General features: G+C 44.2%; 1 long non-coding RNA gene across 1 annotated transcript in view; it reads right to left on the bottom strand.

Moving 5' to 3' along the window:
* Positions 1-11,635, bottom strand: part of LOC105486584 (uncharacterized) — a 33,498-nt gene extending 21,863 nt beyond the window's left edge. The window contains exon 1 of the long non-coding RNA XR_011608008.1: positions 11,551-11,635. This is a non-coding gene — a long non-coding RNA (uncharacterized lncRNA). The remainder of the gene's footprint in view (positions 1-11,550) is intronic.
* Positions 11,636-20,278: the final 8,643 nt, after the last annotated feature.

Here is a 20,278-nt window from a genome sequence, read left to right on the forward strand (position 1 = left end):
AAAGACCTGTAAGCTGAAAGGATTTACCCTCTGTTATGCAGGAATTTATTGTGGTTTGAGTCTTTGCTTGTCTGAAAATATCTTTATTTTCTCAAGCTTGTAGAAGCATTGCTTTCCAATGCTCTCCAACTTCCAACATTGCTATCAAGTCAGCACCTCTCATTCTAATCCTGTACATGTTAGCTGTATTTATTTCCTCTCTTTCTCTCTCACCTTTCTCAGTTTTAGTATCATGTCTTTATTTCTGAAATTTCACAAAGATATCACTGGTAGATTTATTTTTTATGAACTTATGTGAATTTATGATGCTGCATACACAGAGGTTTTTCAATCTGAAACCTCAAGCTTACTGGTTCTGGGCATTTGTCCAGTATTATTTTTCCAATAATTTCCCTCTAATTGTTTTCTCTGTTCTCTGGAGTGCTTCTTAGTTAGATATTGTTCTAGTGAATTGAACCTCTAATTTTTTTTTTTTTTTTTTTTTTTTTAGATGAAATCTCACTCTGTCTCCCAGGCTGGAGTGCAATGGTGACATCTTGGCTCACTGCAACCTCTGCCTCCCAGGTTCAAGTGATTCTCTCCTGCCTCAGCCTCCTGAGTAGCTGGGATTACAGGAACATGTCACCACACCTGGCTAATTTATGTATTTTTCGTAGAGACGGGGTTTCACCATGTTGGTCAGGCTGGTCTTAAACTCCTGACCTCGTGATCTGCCCGCCTCAGCCTCTCAAAGTGCTGGGATTACAGGTGTGAGCCACCATGCCTGGCCTCTAATTTTACATCTAGCTATTTTTCATTAATCACTACTATGCCTTTTTGTCTGCATTCTGTGTTTTACCACTTTACCTACCACTATTTTGTAGATTTAGTCTTGATCTGTTGCCCAGGCTGGAGTGCAGAGGCATGATCTCAGCTCACTGCAACCTCCACCTCCCTGGTTCACGCAATTCTCCTGCCTCAGCCTCCCAAGTAGCTGGGATTACAGGTGCGCACCACCACGCCTGGCTAGTTTTTGTATTTTTAGTAGATATGGGGTTTGACCATGTTGGCCAGGCTGGTCTCAAGCTCCTGACCTCAAGTGATCCACCCACCTTGGCCTCCCAAAGTGCTGGGATTACTGACATGAGTCGCTGGGCCTGGCCTAATGTTTTTAAATTAAAGTCTTTTTTTTTTTTTTAATTTCTGAGCCATCTTTCTTGTTTTCTTATTGAGTTTTTTTTTTTTTTTTTTTTTTTTAGCATCTCAGTTGAGATAAAAGGCAAGATCGTGACTTAAAGGGAAGCAGCCTGCTCTGAGTTTCAAATACAAAATTGGTCTTTTTGTTAGAACAAACAGCTTGAGAAAAAGGGGTCACTGAAACGAATTGTTTTTTATTATCAAAAAAATTCAGTGCTCGTGGAGAACAATGTTTGAGAATCCATTCTATTCTGAAATAATTGGAGATTATGTATTCCAGGTTTTATCACAATTATCTTAAAAATCAATACATTTTTAGAATCAATAATTAACTATTTATTTAGCTAACCCACTACTTCCTACATTCCAAGTCTTCCTCATTTTAACTATTGATATTAGTTTGCTTGAATAGATTTGCCAGAAATTTCTGATAATAGGGCTTATGATTAGTAAACTTTGGGTCCTTAAAAAAAAGGGCTCAAAGTTGCTCAAAACAACTATTTTTAACCTTGTAATTTTGGGGGCTTGGGTTAGAATTCTAGCTCAAAATCACACATTACAAAATTTTAAAGATACTGATCTATTGCTTTCAGAAATTTCTTGCTTTTAAGAACTCTGATTCCAATCTGGTATGCATTCCTTTATAGACAACCTGTAGTATTTTTTGTTTGCTTCGTTAGCTCTTAGAACTTCTTTTTCATTCTTGGCTTTCTGAAATGTCACCACACGGTGTGCTTATGGTTTGTCTGTTACAGTTATCCTATTTAACACCCAGTGAGTTACTTCTATTTGAGGATTCATGTCTTCATTTATGAAAAAAGAAAAAAGTCTTCTGTTATTTATTTTCTCCCTTCAATTCTCATTTCTTTTTCTTTTTCAAGTCCTATTAGATGGAATTTGGAACTCTGATAAATCCACTTTGTCTCACAATGTTCCTTTAATATTTGGGGATACATTTACAACAATTCTTTGTTGTCATTTCCCAGTTTACAAATTCAGTTTTCAGCTAAGTTTATTCCGTTCCTTAATCCACTATTTTTATTTCATTTATCTTTTTTCCCTCCAGATCTCAAAGTTTTTGCTTTAATTTATATATAAAATACTCCAGTCCATTTCTGTGATGTTATATGTGTTAATATTTTAACTACACTTATTCTTAATAATTTCTTGATTTTTTAAACTTCCTTTACTATCGTGATATCTTTTTCATGTAATTTGAAATTTTAACGTATTCAACTTGTCCTTTTGATGATGTTGATTTCCGGCCAGTGTTTGGAGATTCTTGATTGTATGGCCATTTTTGCTTTTGTTTCTTTGACTGAGAGGGGAATTGAACATATATTTCTGCTGGGTAAGGTTTGCTCTTGTGTGTGTGTGTATACATACATGTTTCTACTTATATTTTTTTGTATTAAATGAATGAAAAACAAGTCTCTGTCTTCACAGATTAGTTATAACCTATGGCATCAGTCTGTCCAGAAAGGCAGTCTATCCTGGAATTTAAGTAATTTTTGGTGGTAGACAAACCAGTAATGCCAATTACTAACTCTATGACTTTGGATAAATTATTTGGCTTCTCTGAGCCTCAACTTTCTTAGCAAAGTGAATACAGCTCAAGAGTAATGGGAGGATTAAGTGTGCTCTTGCAAATCTGTATACTAGTGCCCGGCACTAGCAAACAGTAACACAAGTGTTAACTGCTATTTTGGTTGTCTCCAATTAGAACCTACTAGTGGAGAAATTGACACGGAAAGGAAGGAGTCATTTAGTGGAATTGGTAATGTGATGTTGGGTGAAATACTTTGATCCAAGAAATGTCCCTGTCCTTGCATCCTCGCTCACTGTCCCCTCATAGAAATCCTTGGTCCCCCTATGTCTCATGTCCTGAAACGTCGGGTGGGAGAGGCCCTGAGACACATCCACACAGCCCTGCAGCATGGCGGTGAGCACACTAGGCCATGCCTGAGCATGAGGAGAAGAGAACACTGTAACTGCCAGAGGTTTGCAGCTTTCTCTGAGGGTGGGAACCCACGTCCCCCCTCAGGGTTTCATCCTGCAGGCCCATCTGTTCTGTGTTTTTGCTTTTGATTTCCACTGGTAGCTCTTGTAGACAGCTGAGCATCTTTTCTCCCAAGAACTGAGCAAGAAAACCTTAGCCAAAATCAGCAGCTGTTGGTGTGCTTAATAGAGAAAATATCTCCCAGAGCTGCCAAGGCCACATGATACAATGGGATCCAGGAAGCCCAAGGTTCTTTTCCCAAGGCACAAAGCAAATTTTAGCACACAGAACCTTCACTTGGCTCACTTCCGCCCTTGGGTCATAAGTGCAGGACCCCATACTCATTCCTCAGAGGTGCTGCCCAGCCATTCGGAACGGACCGTGGTGGTCCATGGATGTCTGGGAAGTGGTTTGCTTCTAGTCTGTGCTCTTTCCCTGTGGCTGCAAGTTTGCTGGGGCCGGATTCCCAGGCTCTCCGACAGCAGGAGTGCACACACCCTGACCCAGTCTGGATTATGTCCCTCTGTAGACTGGCCATCATTCCCGCCTCTCAGGTTTCAAATCAGGCTATAAGTGCAGATTTCACACCAATCTGTGGGGTGTGGTTTGCCCAGCTGGGACCTCTGGGGCCTTCAGAGGAGTGGAGAGGAGACAGAGTACTGACAAGTTGGGCAGACGACCTTCAAGATCAATTAACACTCGCTGATTGCCGCTAACTCTTCAGTTCTAATCCTAGCAGATGAGCAACAGGGCCCGTCACTTCCCCCAGGCCTCACATTCCAAGTTCTGTACTCTCTCCTCTGCTCTTACCACCCCACCCTGAAGGATCCAGGAAAGCCACACTACCCTTGGCTGCCTGGACTTCCCCCTCCAGCTGAGCTGCTGAGAGGCTGGAGGACCGTGGGGTGGAGCAGACTTCTGACTCTCTGAGGAAGAATCCAGCTGAGAGCCCCTCTTCTTAAGTGCTTCCAACCCAGGCAGTCGGGGTAAAGCAGGTCTGCAAACAGGGTGATCAGAGGTCAGAAGGGAAGAGACAGCCTCTGCAAACATCAACACCATGCCCTAGAACTGAGGCCCCAGCTGGAGCCTCGCCAGCAGCCTCCCAGTTAATCAAGAAAAAGATCCGGAATCGGGGACAAGGAAGATGCATCAGAGCCAAGCCTCACGCCGGATCCAGCCTGATGTTTCTTGGTGCCATTGACAGTCCTGGCTGCATTCTGCTTGCCCGAGGTCAGTCCTGCCACCAGGTCAGGGCTGGTGTAACTGCCCTCCCTGCCAGGCCTTAGTCCCATTCCCTGGAATTAGACCTCATCTTCCTATTTCCTCTTGGGGGGCTTGTAGGGATGGGCTTTTCCTGATGATGGACAGGGCTTTTTCTGGTGCCAGTGACAACTCCGGGGTTGCAGCTGTAACGTTTCCCATTGCTCCTTCCATCCAGACATCCTCTCACCTCACCTGTGGATTTCAACAGTTGCCCAGACTAGACCTTAGTTTTCATTTGATATCAGGGACATAGAGGAAGAAACAGGGGCTTTAGCGCTAGATCTCTGTCAAAGTCCTGGTTCTGCACTTACTACCTGTGTGGCTTTGAGCAAGTCGCTTACCCTCTCAGAGCCCCCTCTTCCCCCTCAGAGAAATGGGAGAATGGAAGCTATCACAGTGGCTTCCATCTAGAAGGAGCTCCTGCCAGCCCTTCTCTAACAGATCAGAGGATTGGATGTGCATCCACCACTCCCTGGCATTTAGAATCTCAGCCACGTGCAAGTTCTGGCTTGGCCATCTGCTCCATTGCTCTCAGCACACCACTCTGCATGGTGGGACAGTTCCCCATCTATGGTGCCCTCCTGAGCCATCACTGACCAGGCTTCGGTCTCCTTGGACAACTTTTATTACGTGGTCTGCCCACAGTGGGTGGCCCTGGCTGCTCCCAGGTCAGGGACCATGGCACTCAGCCTGCATCTCAGGAGTACCTGTCTGCATTTTACACCTAGCAGTTTCTCCATGAAGACTTGCTGGATTGAAAAGATTTGAGAACATGGCACAAGGTCAACAGCTGCGGATTGGGGATCAAGAGAACCTCAGCTTCATACTCTTAACTTTACTCAAATTAACCAAACACTTCAGTATAAATGCATCCTCAAAACAGTTCCTCCCGTGTGTCTTCTGCCTTAGAGAATGACACCAGCTCCCACTCAGTGCCAAAGCCTGGGCTTCATTTCTCACTGTGCCCTTCACCCACCCTCCCCATTCCACCATCCTCTCTATCACCCTCTCCACTACCCTCTCCATTGCCCTCTCAACCACCCTTTCCATCATCCTCTCCAACACCCTCTCCATCACCCTTTCCACCACCCTCTCCACCATCCCCTCCACAACCATCTCCATCATCCTCTCTACCACCCTCTCCATCACCTTCTCTACAAACCTCTCCATCACCCTCTCTACCACCCTCTCCATCATCAGCCTCTCCATCACCCTATGCTTCACCCTCTCCCTCCTACCAATCTCCACTATCTGTGGCTTCTGCTTCCTTTGTCTTATATCTCACATTTAGTCTCTAGAATGCACATTAGTTTAGTGACCAGAGAAGAGGTCCCATGCCCCTGGGTTTTCACTAATGTCACTGCCACCACATGCGTGATCTCATGCCAGCAACATCTTTCTCCCAGCCTGAATAACTCTTACTCATCCCAAAGACCTCAACTCCAATATTGCCTCTTCTAAGAATCCATTCTTGCCTCTTTCCAAATTGGATTAGGTGTTCGCCCTCCCAGCCTATATGGATTAGATGTCCACCTGCTCAACCTATATGCTCCCTTCACACCCCCATAGAGTAATTGTCATTCTTTGTGAATACTGCTAGTTTTCTTGTCTGTGTTCAACATTAGATGGAGTACCCTCCAATGGCAGGGATGGTGTTGGTCCTTTTCAATGTGATGTTCATTCCTAGCAGGCTACAGACAAGGTTTAGTAAACACTTGACATTTCTTGAGTGGATAAGTTCTCCTTCTGTAGAAATGAACTCGCCAAAGGTGTAGGTAAGACTCTCCCAGATTAAAGGCTAAGGAGCATGACCACTAAATTCATCATGCAAACCTGGGTTGGATCCTGGACTAGGAAAGAGCCATTCATGGGACAATTGGTAAAATCTGCATAAAGTCTATGGATTAGACGAATGTTCTATCAATGTTAATTTCCTGATGTTGTTCCCTGTACTCAGATGGCCTGAGAAACGAACATCTAGGAAATCTGAGCCGAAAAGTATATGGGAATTCTTTATTCTTTTTTTCACCTTTTTCGTAAAGTACAAAATTATATAAAATTGAAATATAAAAATATAGACAAAATAAAGGTGTATATTAATTGAAAAGAGTGAAAACTAACTTCAGGATTCCCTCACAACTTGATTTTTTATTAGCAAATTTATCACTGTTTCCTTTTCCTTCTGCTTCTCCTTTTTCTATAAAAAGCAGGATCTGTGTGACAGGGAGTGGGAGGGACTCACTGCTGAGAGCCTGCATGACAGGCATGTGTGTGATGAGTAGGCCCCTGAACCCTGCAGGGTGCCACCAACCAGCCTAGCAAGTGACTGCAGAGCCCCTGATGGTCAAGGTGGACCAGGCCGGCCCAACACACCAGCCCAAGTGCCTCCCGCTGGATGTGCTGGGCAAACGATTCAACTGGACTCGGGTAAACACCAGAGCTGCTTCCTACCGTACTGAGGACAGCACCCGGATGTTCATGGGAATGGGTTTCACAAACAGAGAAGACCCCCCAGGAAGGGGAGAGCCCAGCCCAACCCTGAGCTCCACCCCGTCTTTCATCCTCAAGCCAAGAAGGCTTGTCCTCTGCCTAGTCCTCAGGGTGCGGACAGACCGTCTGAGTCTCAGAGTTGGGGCCTTCCCTTCAGATATCAGGAGTGCAGGAGAGGTTGCAGGTGAAACCCCAGGCCTAGTTCATCAGCTTGAGCCCCAAAGCTGGACAAACATCCCCTGTGGCAGCTGGCAGGCCTGCACCCTCCAGGAGTACAGCTGGTCCAGGCCGTCCTTCCCGTCCAAGCCTTGCAGACCTGGGAGTCATGCCACTGCTTCCTCCTACAGCTGCAGAGCCCCTGCACTCAGAAGCAGGATACCCCAGGTTTAGCCACCCAAGCTCCAGAAGAAGGGCAGCCAGCCTTGGCTTGGGCATCTGGGGCAACATGGTAAGCACTTTCCCACAGCACTGCCCCCAGGGCTGTTCAAAAGCTACTCTTCGGAATGAAATAAAATCTGCCCCCAGCAACTTCCACCTACAGATCAAAGTCCTACCCTATGGCGATTACACAGAATCGGTTTGTTTTCTCTACCTTGTTGCAGTCCTTTAAACATCTGGAGATAGTAACCGTTTTCCTCCAGTCTTTTTTTAGACAGCACTGTGGGATTAGATAGTTCTTCCACTCGTCTTCAAACAGCATGGTTTCTAGATCACTCAAGATGTTATCACTGTCTCATATACTCACTTTCAAGGTTCTTTCTATAATGCAATGGACAATGAGACTACAAAGCTCCAGACAAACTAGCCAGCACAGAAGACAATAGGGCCATTGCCTCCTCTGACCCACACCCCATTTTTGCATTAATGCATCCCATCATGGACTTGTTAGCAATGTGTGACGTTATTGCTCCCACTGAAGCTGCAAGACACCCACAAACTCAAAAACATTCACTCTCTCATATTTGCACAATTAACTTTTGAATGCAAAATAGATGTTTTATGTTAATTACTGCTAATATTATATATGTTAGTTTTGTCTCTGCGGTTAACACAATTTGATAACTATTCCTTAGCCTCCCAAGAGCATAGGAAGTCCCTTTTAGTGATATGCATGGTGGCTCCAAGCACGTAATCTGGGATGGGAGAGTGTGCAAAAAGACAAAGTTCCACAGGGCCCTGCCCAACTGACAATGCTCCCTTATTCCTGGGGAAGCCAAGCAGAGAACACTCCAACGCCTTGGACCATGGATATGAGGCATTGTGAAGGGACTGTATGCTCTAGAGAGGGTGTAAGGGGATGCGAGGGATGCTGGAGGCAAAGTGCACCTCTGAACATGCGCGCATTTGGAATCCAGTCAGGAACCAGGAGGCCTATGGGCCTGGAGGGAGGGTCCTGGCAGCCCAGACACCCCTCCCCACACCCACAGGAGTTAAAACAAAGGCATCATCACTCTGATTCATCACTTCTAGAAGAAAGAGAGGCAAGGAAATTGAATGTACACTTCACAAAGGGTCTGATTTACTACTTCTGAAAAAAATGCTGAACCTTTTTCATTCTGATGATATCCAGACTCCAGAGGGGCAGCAGTTCACTTCAGCAGTAGACAGTAATGTAGGTCTCTGCTCTGGAACTGCAAGCCATAGTCTGCAAGAAGAAACCCCACCTAGGAAAGTGGCACCAAGAAAATGCTTCCTGCCAAGACAATGTATTAAATTTATTCTTTACAAACACATCTCAACTGGAGCTACTTCTGACTCAGTGAACTGTCAGAAAGGAAGGCAATGTGGTGATTTTTCTTTCATCACATAAAAGAAGTCAGTAAAGTGGAGCGTTAGGATTTTACTAGCAAATGCATCAACAACAGACACAAGGTAGCCTTGACCTCATGCAGGATTCCACAGATGTTAAAGTGTCTCTACAGACGAGTGGGGTCACCTGTGGCCAAGTGGTTCCATCATTAAACCATCGAAGGATTAGACCATGTCTAGTATAGGGTTCATTGAACGCAACTTCCGGGTGGTCACAGCAACAATTGGAGGGTTTGGGGTACTTACTGTGGTCCCAAGAGGTATATGTGGTCTCTGGGCATGGATGATACTCATTCATTTCATGTTGGTCCAAAGGCATGGTATTTGGTGAATGTTTTACATCATTTCTGCTTTGAAGTTGTGGTAATTTGTTGTTTCATTTAAGATGTTCATTTTCTCCCTCTCCTTTCTCTACTAGTTTTGGTTTATGTTTTCAGCAGTACTCAAAGCAACTTTAACCATAAATCTCAGTGCCTTGAAATTATTTTTAATTAAACAAAAAACTCATATTTAATATAAAACAAATGTATATTAATTAAAACTCTGAAGACAGACTTAGTAGAGGTTTAAATTTTAAACCAAACCAATCAGAAAAAAGAACCAACAAAAATTTAATAAATGGCAAAATTTGGGAAGAAAGTAAACAATAATAGCTGATGGAGCATTTAGTTGGTGCCATGCACTATTCTGAACATTCTATAAATATCAAAGAATTATTTCACAATCCTATGAGTTATGCATCTTAAAGACAAAAAACCTTAGATGCAGAAAGGTTAAGTGGTTTTCTTATGATGGCCTTTCTAGTAACTTTAAGAACTAGAATTTGAATGCAAAATCCCCACCCTTAACTATTATACTGCTTCTTTCTTGTTATAAAGTATATTAAATAGAAGTCAAAAATTATAGCAATTGTATAAATAATTCCAAATATATCACTGATTATAATAACTATTACTGGGCTAAATTTTCCCCTCGAAAGGCAAATTGTGTCAACTTAAATGTACTGCTTACTTAATACAAAAATCTTATACACAAACACATACAGGATTGAAATTAAGACAGACAACAGTACCAGAGTTGTCACAGAGGCCTGCTAATCTCCCGCTTCTCACATTTCTAGAGAGGTAAGCATGCCACTCCAGCCATTGGCTGGACCCCCTTTCCACTCCCTCACATGCAGGTCTCTATCCAGAAGGAAATTATCTGACCCTGGAAATGCAGCGAAGGTAACTTCTGTTGGATTCTCGTGACCACTTTACTGAATTCCCCACATTAAAAGGTGAGCAGGGAGGGCATGTTCTACTTTCTCCTGCAGCTTCCAGGACCTGCCTGTGCTTTGTCATTGCAGGGCTGGGCACACTGCTGCCTCTGGGAAGCAGTACTCTTCTCATGCTCCTCGCTCCCAGGCTTTGGTTAGTTGAGCACCTTAGTCATCCAGTCTGCAGGACCAAGAATCTCCAATTCGGAGAAGAAGAAAAAGGAAAAGGCAATTCCATTTCTCCCTTAAGCACAAGACTACTTTTCCATAATAAAGCCACCTCTGTTCTTAGGACTCATCCAGCTGTGCTCCCAGTGGATTAAGAACCCAAAAGAGATGTGCAAGTATCTATCTCCCTCCAAAACCTGGATGGGATTTTAACAAACATGTCAGAAATTGAAAGAACCAAGAGCACAAAAAACCAAGGGTGTAAATAATAAAACGAACAAACTTGATTGTGTAGCTAGAGACAGAAAACAGAAAAAGATATGGAGATGTTGTTTCTACCTAAAACAATAAATAATAAACAAAAATATTACAAAAGTCTACTGTGTGCAGTACCCCCTCATTATCCCCAAGAGATTTGTTCCAAGATCCCCAGCAGATGCCTGAAACCTTGGATAGCACCAAACCCTATATACTGCTTTTTCCTGTACATACACACCTATGATAAAGTTCAATGCACAAATTTGGCACAGTAAGAGATTAACAATAATAGTAAAGCAGAATAATTATAACAATATACTCATGAAAGTTATATGAATGTGGTCTCTCAAAATATCTTACTGCACTGTATTCACCCTTCTTGTGATCTGTAGATCTCATCATCACAACAATTAGTAAGTGACCAACAGGCAGGTAGCATAGGCAGTGTGGATACCTGGACAAAGGGATGATTCACCTCCCCGGTGAGATGGGGAGGTGAATGGCACCAGATTTCATCATATTACTCAGAATGCATGCAATTTAAAACTTATGAACTCTTTATTTCTGGGAGTTTCCATCTAATATTTTTGAACACCTGTTCACTGGGGTAACTAAAACTACGGAAAGCCAAACTGCATATGAGTGAGGACTACTGTACTTTGCTCCCAATAAAATTTTAATTTTGAAAGAGGAAAAATTATAACAACTCCATATGTAGAATAACCCAGAAACTAAGAAGAAAGAAATAGCCTCTCTCCCCAAAATGAGGTTAACATTTAAAAATACAAAACAACTTCAAAACAATATTTAGACTTAAAAAGAAATCAAAGGTAAAACGGCTCTTTAAAAGGAAATGTAATTCAGAACATTATCCATTGAAACCTCTAAGATATGGCCAAAAAGTACTCTAGTACTCTAAGGAGCAATTATAGCCTCAAATGCATTGGCTTCAAAATATACTGAAAATGAATTAAAATATTGTACTGAAGTAACCTTCGATTTCAGAAGAACTCCAGAGTAAACACAAAACAATTTTAACAGAAGAAAAAATACATTAAGTTAAAATACAAGTTAATGAAATAAGAATGATTATTAAATAAGAATGAATTAAAAGAAGGTGATAAAATACCAGCAGTTCTCTCTGAATGGAGGGCTCACACCTGCCTAACCCTTTGCTGGAGTAATCTCTGAGCTGCAGTCTCAGATTACCTGATGCCCCACAGTCACTCTCGCTGAAGCTGGAGGGTTTAGACCCACCTAAGGCATCACAATGCCTCAGTGATGGTAAACACACCTCAGAAGCCTCTCAGCCCATCTTTCCGCAGCTCTACTCAGAAAGCTGTTTCTCAGTTGAGCCACACTCTGACAGTTCTTAACCCTAGACAAAGGAGGAGAGAAGATATATGTGTCAGGCAGAAGTGGCCTCTCTCTCCTTTGTGCAAATGCACCACCAGGGCACTCAGACTGCACCCACTGCAGGGAGACAAAAGAGGAGAGCAGGGCCAGAAGAGGAAGTTGCCCTTATGGACTTGCAAGTGCTTGATCGGCTCCCCTTGCATGGATCAGTGACAGCCACTTCCGGGAGACATCTTGGGCTGAGCTATTAACACTCAACTCCTCCTGCCTGCACCTTGTGGAGGGAGCAGCTGGTCAAGCACTGAGTCCAAGGAGAAGGTCTGGCCTCCTCCCCTGAGAGGACGAAGGATGGGGACAACCAGGAACAGGGAGGACTGGGGCTTCTCTAGGAGACCAGGCCCTCGCAGGAAAGAGAAGCCCCACAGACATGAGGGCTGGCTGAGCTTTGCCCATTGGGCAGTACTATGGACTGAGCTATGTCTCCCCCAAAATCCAAGTGTTGAAGTCCTAGCCCCAGTATGACAGTATTTAGAGGCAGGGCCTTTAAGGAAGTAAATAAGGTTAAATGCAGTCATAAGGATGAGGCCCTGATCCAACAGGACTGCTGTCCTATAGGAAAAGGAAAAGACACGAGAAGTACACACACAGGGAAAAATCCACGTGAGGACACAATGAGAAGGCAGCCGTTGCAAGTTCAGAAGAGAGTCCTCACCAGAAACCAACCCTACTGCCACCTTGTTCTTGGACTTCAGGACCGTGAGAAAATGAGTTTCTGTTGTTTAAGCCACCCAGTCCGTGGTACTTTGCTATGGCAGCCCAAGTAGACTAATACATGGAGAATAAATAAATAAATAAATAAACAAATAGCAAAACAAAACACAGCCACTTCCTCTATTGGAATAGCCAAGATTTTTCTTTTTACATACTATATATTAGAAAGACAGAGAGTAAAAATGTAAAGAAAAGTGTTGGCTCTTTTATTTTAACTAGTGCTTAGCAAGTTTAAAACAATATAAATGGTGAAGACCATCACACGCATCCCTTCGTTTGACACTTCAGGTCACGGCATCTGTCTGAACCTCCACAGCTCATCCCATTCAACAAATATTTGACTGAACAAATATCTGACGGCAGATCTTGCAGAACATATGTGTGAGAGGGAAGGACTGACCCAGGGTGAATGTCACAGAGGTGAGCAGCAGGGACCCAGCTCAGCACTCTCCCTTCCGGGCAGAGCTGTGTCCTCCCGCGAGTGCTTGGGGCAGAAGCCATGGAGTCCACGTGGGGTCCCTCTAGAGTCTGCACCTGTGTAAACAACTGCACCTCCCTCATCTTCCACGTGCGTGCCTGACAGGGCCTGGCTCTGGCCAGGGAACAGGGGGAGTAGCCCAGAGGTGGCCCTTCAACACAAGAGCAGCAGGAGTCAAGCAGGAAACCTGGGGAGCCGCTCCATGAGGAGGAGCAGCCTCACGGCATTCTGGGGGCCAATGTCAGCTTGGTCTCAGACATCCCAGCAGGGGTGCAGAGGATCACAGCACTGTAGTCCCCCCAGCTCAGTCGCTCTCCCTGTTGCCTGGCCGAGCTGCCCAGCCTCTTTGTCACTGATCACATGATTCTTTCACAAAACAAGTAGAACAAGGCATGGTTGTACGAATTTCCAGCTCCCTACCCTCCAGCCTGGGCAGGTCAGGGTACCTGTCTGAACCTCCATTGCTCATCCCATTCAACAAATGTTTGAGCAATCATTTGATGGCAGGTCTTGCGGAACATATGGCTTATACAACACGAAGCACATGTTTCTTTTGCAATTGCAGAACATCTTACATGTATGTAAAAAGTAGCTCAATTAAACAGATGAGTGTTAATATTCAAAGATGAGAAAACACATTCTCTACATTGTTGATGGTGTTTATGTCTGCAAACGGAATTCGGATTGGGAGGATGGATGGAAATCAGAGCTTGGAATCCACAATCAGACCAACACAGGCCTTTGGAGGCTGGGAAGAGGGTCGGACGCCCTGACCTTCAGGGTCTCCAGCGCTGGGTTCGGGGTTCCTGACCAGGATCCTGAAGCTCCACCCGCTGGGATAGCCTTGCAGGAGGCTTAGGCCTCTGTAAATATCTGTTCTTTTTCTGCTCACAGTCCACAGGAGGAGATGCGGCTGCATTTAGCTGCTAAAGCCTCTTCCTCTGTAAGCTGGATATTAAGGGATGGAGTCCAGCTAGATAAATAAACCAAGTCCCTGAGGCGAGACCCTTGCCGCCCCCATAGACTGGAGAAAGTTCCCATAGACGGACTCCGAGCCAGCAGCTGAGGGGCCTCTTCATGTTTCAGGATTCGGGGGAGGAGGGGCCACGAGGGATCAGCTGTGGATCACATCCCAAACCCCGCTCCTCCCTGGGTTAACACCACTGGGCCTGGGGATCCTTGTGTGCGGAGGACGACAAACGTGTGCCGGCCGCTGGCTGGATCCTGGAAGACGCAGAGGGGAGGGGAGGGGAGGGCCTGTGGGGACCCCAAAGACCCCAAGGAGAGGCTGCGGGAAGGCCAAAGGCTGGCGCTATTATTCCCGGGCATGCCAAGCCCCTGGCGCACACAGGTCTGTCAGGCTCAGTAAAGGACACAACACAGCCTTTCTCTGGGCTCCTAGCTGTCTGGTGGGGGAAAGCAGTTGGAAAAAGAAGGGCCATATATCTTAAAATGATAAAAAGTGATGGCCACATGCATTGTCAGATGCCTATGTCATTGTCACTTAAGGCATTATGGGGACAGGTGGCAAGACAAGCACCATGCAATAATGAGTTCCAACCCGAGTTCTCCTGCTCTGCTGAGGGGACCTGCGTTCTGTGTAGAGGCCAGGGAGACAGTGTTGATCCACAGACCTGGGAGGAAGAAGTCACCAGGCTCTGTGAGGATCAACAGAAACCAAGCAGCCATCCCATTGCACTGCCCAGGATCCTGGTGAGCACCACACATTTGGAAATACGATTAGAGAAAGGGGGCAGAAGTCAAAAGGGAGCAATAAAGCAAGTAAGAGTGTCTGTCCAAAAGTCACCAAGAGCGCCTTACAAATCCTGTTCACTGGTGTCCTTGCCTTGACGCCCCTCCCCGAGTCCCCATGCTTGAGCGCAGCCAGTGTCTTTCCACTCTGAGTCATCAGGCCAGACCAGCTCCATGTCCGGGTGCCTCAGCACAGCCTTTGGCCCCAGCCGTGGGGTTGGGAGGCTTCACACCACTCCTTCCAGCCTGCTCCGGGTGTGAAGGCAGCACCTGCATGCAGTCCTCACCAGCACCCTGCTGGAGCACAGAGCCCCAAGTGAATTCTGGCTGGAGGGATTAGTACACTCATCATGTAGGACAAGAACACTATCCCCATTTTTGGACAAATAAACTGAGGTTTTGATTTTTGTGTGTGTGTAATTTTAACAGTAAACTGGGAGAGTTCCAGAATTTCTTATTCTAAATCTCTCACATCCTACCTTCTCAGAGTTAAGTGAGACCCTGAGCTGGGGAGGACTGCCTGGATTGTTTCAGCAGGCCCACTCGAAAGTTGCCTGTGAAGGGGTGTACAGTTCAGTTCTGATACTGAACTGAAAGGGAGACTACAAAAGGAGCCAGTGCCAGGTGAGAACACCTCAGAAGGTGTCCACACCCCAGACCCCGCTCTCTCCACCACAGGAGCGTTTAGCATTTGCGAATGTGAGTGGAGAGCCTCAAGGTTTCGCCAAACTTGGAAAGCATCAGAGAAGAACCACTAATATCTCCATTCACTATGTGCTAAGCACCCTTCGATACACATTGCAGGGTTAAAAAGGTAAACCAAAGCACAATAAAATTTGTAAACAGTTTGAGCAAACAGGGATTCATGAATTAGGCAGCTCCAAAGAGCAAGTGGTTTGTGAGTTCCATCAAAGGAATGCAAGAAGGAGATTTCCGTAATACAAACAGGGAAGTCAAACAAAACAAAATATTTAATTGATTATGGATATGCAGTTGCCTTATTGGGTCTATCCTATTGAAAAACCCCTAGTTACATACAGGCGTACCTTGGAGACATTGCAGGTTCAGTGACAGATTACTATCTGCAAATACTGCAAATACCACAATCAAGTGTGTCACATAATGTTTTTTGTTTCCCACTGCATACCAAAGTTATGTTTATATTATACTATAGTCTATGAAGTGTTCAATAGCATTATGTCTAAAAAAGCAATGTACATGTAATCCCAGCCCCTTAGGAGGCTGAGGTGGGTGGATCACGAGGTCGGGATATCGAGACCATTCTGGCTAACATGGTGAAACCCTGTCTCTACTAAAAAATAGATACAAAAAATTAGCCGAGCGTGGTTGCGGGTGCCTGCAGTCCCAGCTACTTAGGAGGCTGAGGCAGGAGAATGGTGTAAACCTGGGAGGTGGAGCTTGCAGTGAGTGGAGATCACGCCACTGCACTCCAGCCTAGGTGACAGAGTGAGATTCCATCTCAAAAAAAAAAGAAAAAAGAAAAAAAAAAGCAATGTATACACCCTAATTCAAAAGTACTTCATACTTCATTGCTGAGAAATACTAATGATTATCCGAGCCTTCAGAGACTCGTAATCTTTTTCTAGCCTTGATATTGACAGCTGATGATTGATCAAAGCAGTGGTTGCTGAAGGTTGGGGTGGCCATGGCAATTTCACAAAATAAGACAACAATGAGGTTTGCCACATCCGTTGACTCTTTCATGAAAGATTTCTCTGTAGCATGTGACGCTGTTTGATAGTACTTTACCCAGATTAGAACTTCTTTCAAAATTGGAGTCAATCCTGTCAAGTTCTCCCATTACTTTATTGTAATTTATATTTATATAATATCCTTTGTTGTCATTTCACAATGTTCACAGCGCTTTCACCTGAAATAGATCCCATCTCAAGAAACCACTTTCTTTACTCACCTGTAAGAAGCAACTCCTTGTCTGTTCAAGTTTTATCATGAGATTGCAGCAATTCAGTTTAATCTTCAGGCTCCACTTTTGATTCTAGTTCTTTTGCTGTTTCCACCATATCTGTAGGTACATTCTCCACTGAAGCCTTGAATCTCTCATAGTCATCCACAAGGGTTGGAATCAACTTCTTTCAAACTCCTGTTTATGTTGATATTTTGATTTCCTCTCATGAATCATGAATGTTCTTAATGACATCTAGAATGGTAAATTATTTCCAGAAGATTTTTAATTTACTTTACCCAGATCCATCAGAGGAATCACTATCTATAGTAACAATAGCCTTACAAAATTTGTTCCTTAAATAATAAGACTTGAAAGTCAGAATTACTTCTTGATTCATGGGCTGCAGAATGGATATTGTGTTAGCAGGCATGAAACATTAATCTCTTTGTACATTTCCATTTTGGGTGACCAGGTGCATTGGCAATGAGCAGTAATAGTTTGAAAATAATCTTTTTTTCTGAGCACTAGGTTTCACTTATGTGTTTAAAATATTCAGTAAACCATGCTGTAAACAGATGTACCATCATCCAGGCTTTGTTTTTTCAGAAAGAGGAGATTTAGCACAATTCTTAAGGACTCTAAGTATTTTGGGAATAATAAATGAGCATTTGCCCCTAGCAAGCCTGTCATTTGAAGCTTTGAAGCTAGGCATTGACTTCTCTCTACCTATGAAAGTCCTAGAATATATCTTCTTTCGACAGAAGACTGTTTTATCTACACTGAAAATCTGTGGTTTAGTGTAACCACCTTCATCAATGATCTTAGCTAGATCTTCTGGAGAACTTACTGCAGCTACTACATCAGCTCTTGCTGCTTTACCTTATACTTTTATGTTATGGAGACAGCATCTCTCCTTTAACCTCAGGAACCAACCTCTGCTAGCTTCCAACTTTTCTTCTGCAACTTTCTCACTTCTCTCATCCTCTATAGAACTGAAGAGCTAGGGCCTTGCTGTGGATTTGGCTTTGGCTTAAGGAACACTGTGGCTATTTTGATCTTCTATTCGGACCACTTAAACTTTCTCTGTATCAGCAATAAGGCGTTCACTTCCTTATCAATCATGTGTTCATTGAATGCATGAATGATGATTTTCTCTAAGAAATTAATTTTCTCAGGAATGTTTCCTTTGCATTCACAACTTGGCTAACTCTTAGGTGCACAAGACTTAGCTCTCAGCCTGTCTCCATTTTGACATGCCTTCCTCACTAAGCTTAATTGTTTCTAGCTTTTAATTGAAAGTGGGAGATGTGGACCCTTCCTTTCACTTGAACACTTAGAAGTCATTGAAGAACTATTAATTGTCTTAATTTCAACATTGTTGTGTCTCAGGGAAAGGGAGGCCTAAGGAGAGGGAAAGAGAGAGAAACAGTCTCCCTGTTCAGTGGAGCAGTCAGAACACACACAACCTTTATCTACTAAGTTTGCCGTCTTATATGGGTATAGTTTGTACCCCCTGCAAACAATTACAACAGCAACTTCAAAGATCACTGATGACAAATCACTATAACAGATATAATAATAATGAAAAAGTTTGAAATATTGTGGGAATTACCAAAATGTTACAACAAAGTGAGCACACACTGTTGGAAAAATGGTGCCAATGGACTTGCACAACACAGAGTTGCCACAAATCTTCAAATTTTAAAAAAAGCACAGTATCTGTCAAGTTCAATAAAGTGACCTGCAATAAAAGAGGGTATGCTTGCAATCATAAGTGAGCTGGCTGCTTCTGATTGGTTGAGATTACATTCTGCTTTTCTTTAAAATAGATATTTACAAGAAATAGCTCAAGTTAAGTCTCTGTAATGTTTGCAATGCAAGTGAGGTTAAAGTCACTTAAGAGGCTTACGGACATTGTCTGCTCAGGGTTTTTTCAGGCCTGGCCTCAGTGTTAACTGTGGCAGCTGCCTCTGAAACAGCCCCCGAGGATGCTCATTCAGTGTGAGAGTGAGTGGCTTCTGAGGTGACAAAATCACAGCCATTGCAGCTCCCCTGCTCTCACGGTGGCTCGCTGTTGGGGAAGCCAACTGCTGTGCTGGGAGGACACTCATGCAGCCAACAGAGGGGCCACTGGACCACCTGCCAGCCATGTGACTGAGCCACGGTGGAAGAGAAGGCCACATGGCTGCAACCACAGAGACACCAAGTAAGAACTGCACAGCCCAGCCTTGCCCAAATCCCTGACCCACAGAAACCACGAAAGGTCATCAATTGCTCCTTGTGTTTTAAAGTCACAACATTTGAAGTGATTTGTCATGTATCCAATCACTTAGATAACCAAAGCACATTAATAATTTAATCATCACAAAAAACAAGAGTACATACACTATTATATTTAATAAATGAGGAAATGGGACATGAGGCAAACAGCCAGTATACATTTGGTAGAGACAGATTTTGAATCCATATGGTTTGTTTCTCACTGCACTATCCAAGACAGTGGCCAAAATCCAGTAAAATTTTTTAAAAATAAAACTTTCAGTTTCTCAGTTTGTACTATTCACAATTCAAGTGCCCAGTGTGGCCAGAGGAAGCTATATTGGAGAGTGAATATAGCACATTTCCATTATTGCAGGAAGTTTAGTTGGACTGTGCTGGTGTGGGGCATGTGCAATTAACCACTACATCTAACATCTAAAAATAAATTGGAGATCCTTGCTTGCATTCACCAAGGGAATTACCAGTTGTGGGTTGGTCCTGGAGTGTAACTGGATGGTATAGACAGTGGGCTCTGGGCATTTGAAGCTTCATTCCCCACTCTGGATACACCAGGTTGGAAGAAACTCACACCTCATAGAGACCCTCCACCTCCTTCCCATCCTCTCAAGTTCCCTGGCATTTTTTATCACTCAGTATGTTAAAACTCAGTATATCAAGACACCCTCAGCACCCCCAGGGTGCTCGTTTCTCAGGCCCATCACTGCTTGGTTTTCTTGTCCATTGATCACTCAGCACACACATAGAAGACTTACCTGGCCTGGGCCCACTGCTGGGCCAGACAGACACCGAGGAGAATAAGATGCAGCCCCTTGCTTCATGGACCTCACAGTCCTCTGGGAGGTTTCCTGCAAGGCGGTGCTGTGCTCTCCAATAGAGGAATCTTGGAGGAGCTGTGGAAAGGCAGAGGCTGAAACAGGAACATGCAGTTGCTAGAGGCGCTCAGGAAGGACATATGAAAAGATGCATTTGAAGTGGCAGGACAGGAAGGGATGCCTGGCAACAGAGAAGAAAGGCTGGGGCGCTTTCCACACAGGCAGTGGCTTCAGAGAGCACAGCTTGCTCCAGGAAGAAGAAAGAGTCTGAGGGTGCCATGATGATGAAGACAGATGCCAGGCTCTGCCGGGCCTCACATGGAAGGAGAATGAAAAGAGGATGTATTGCCTTTCCATTCGCCTCTACACTGTGGGGCTGCATTTGGGTCTAATGGCTGCCTGGTCGTCGATGTGCACTGGAGGGTGACTGGGGTGGCCACACTGTTTTGATGTGGCTCCTCCACTTCCCCACTGTCTCTAG

Source organism: Macaca nemestrina, chromosome 9, assembly GCF_043159975.1.
Source record: "Macaca nemestrina isolate mMacNem1 chromosome 9, mMacNem.hap1, whole genome shotgun sequence".
Classification (NCBI taxonomy): domain Eukaryota; kingdom Metazoa; phylum Chordata; class Mammalia; order Primates; family Cercopithecidae; genus Macaca; species Macaca nemestrina.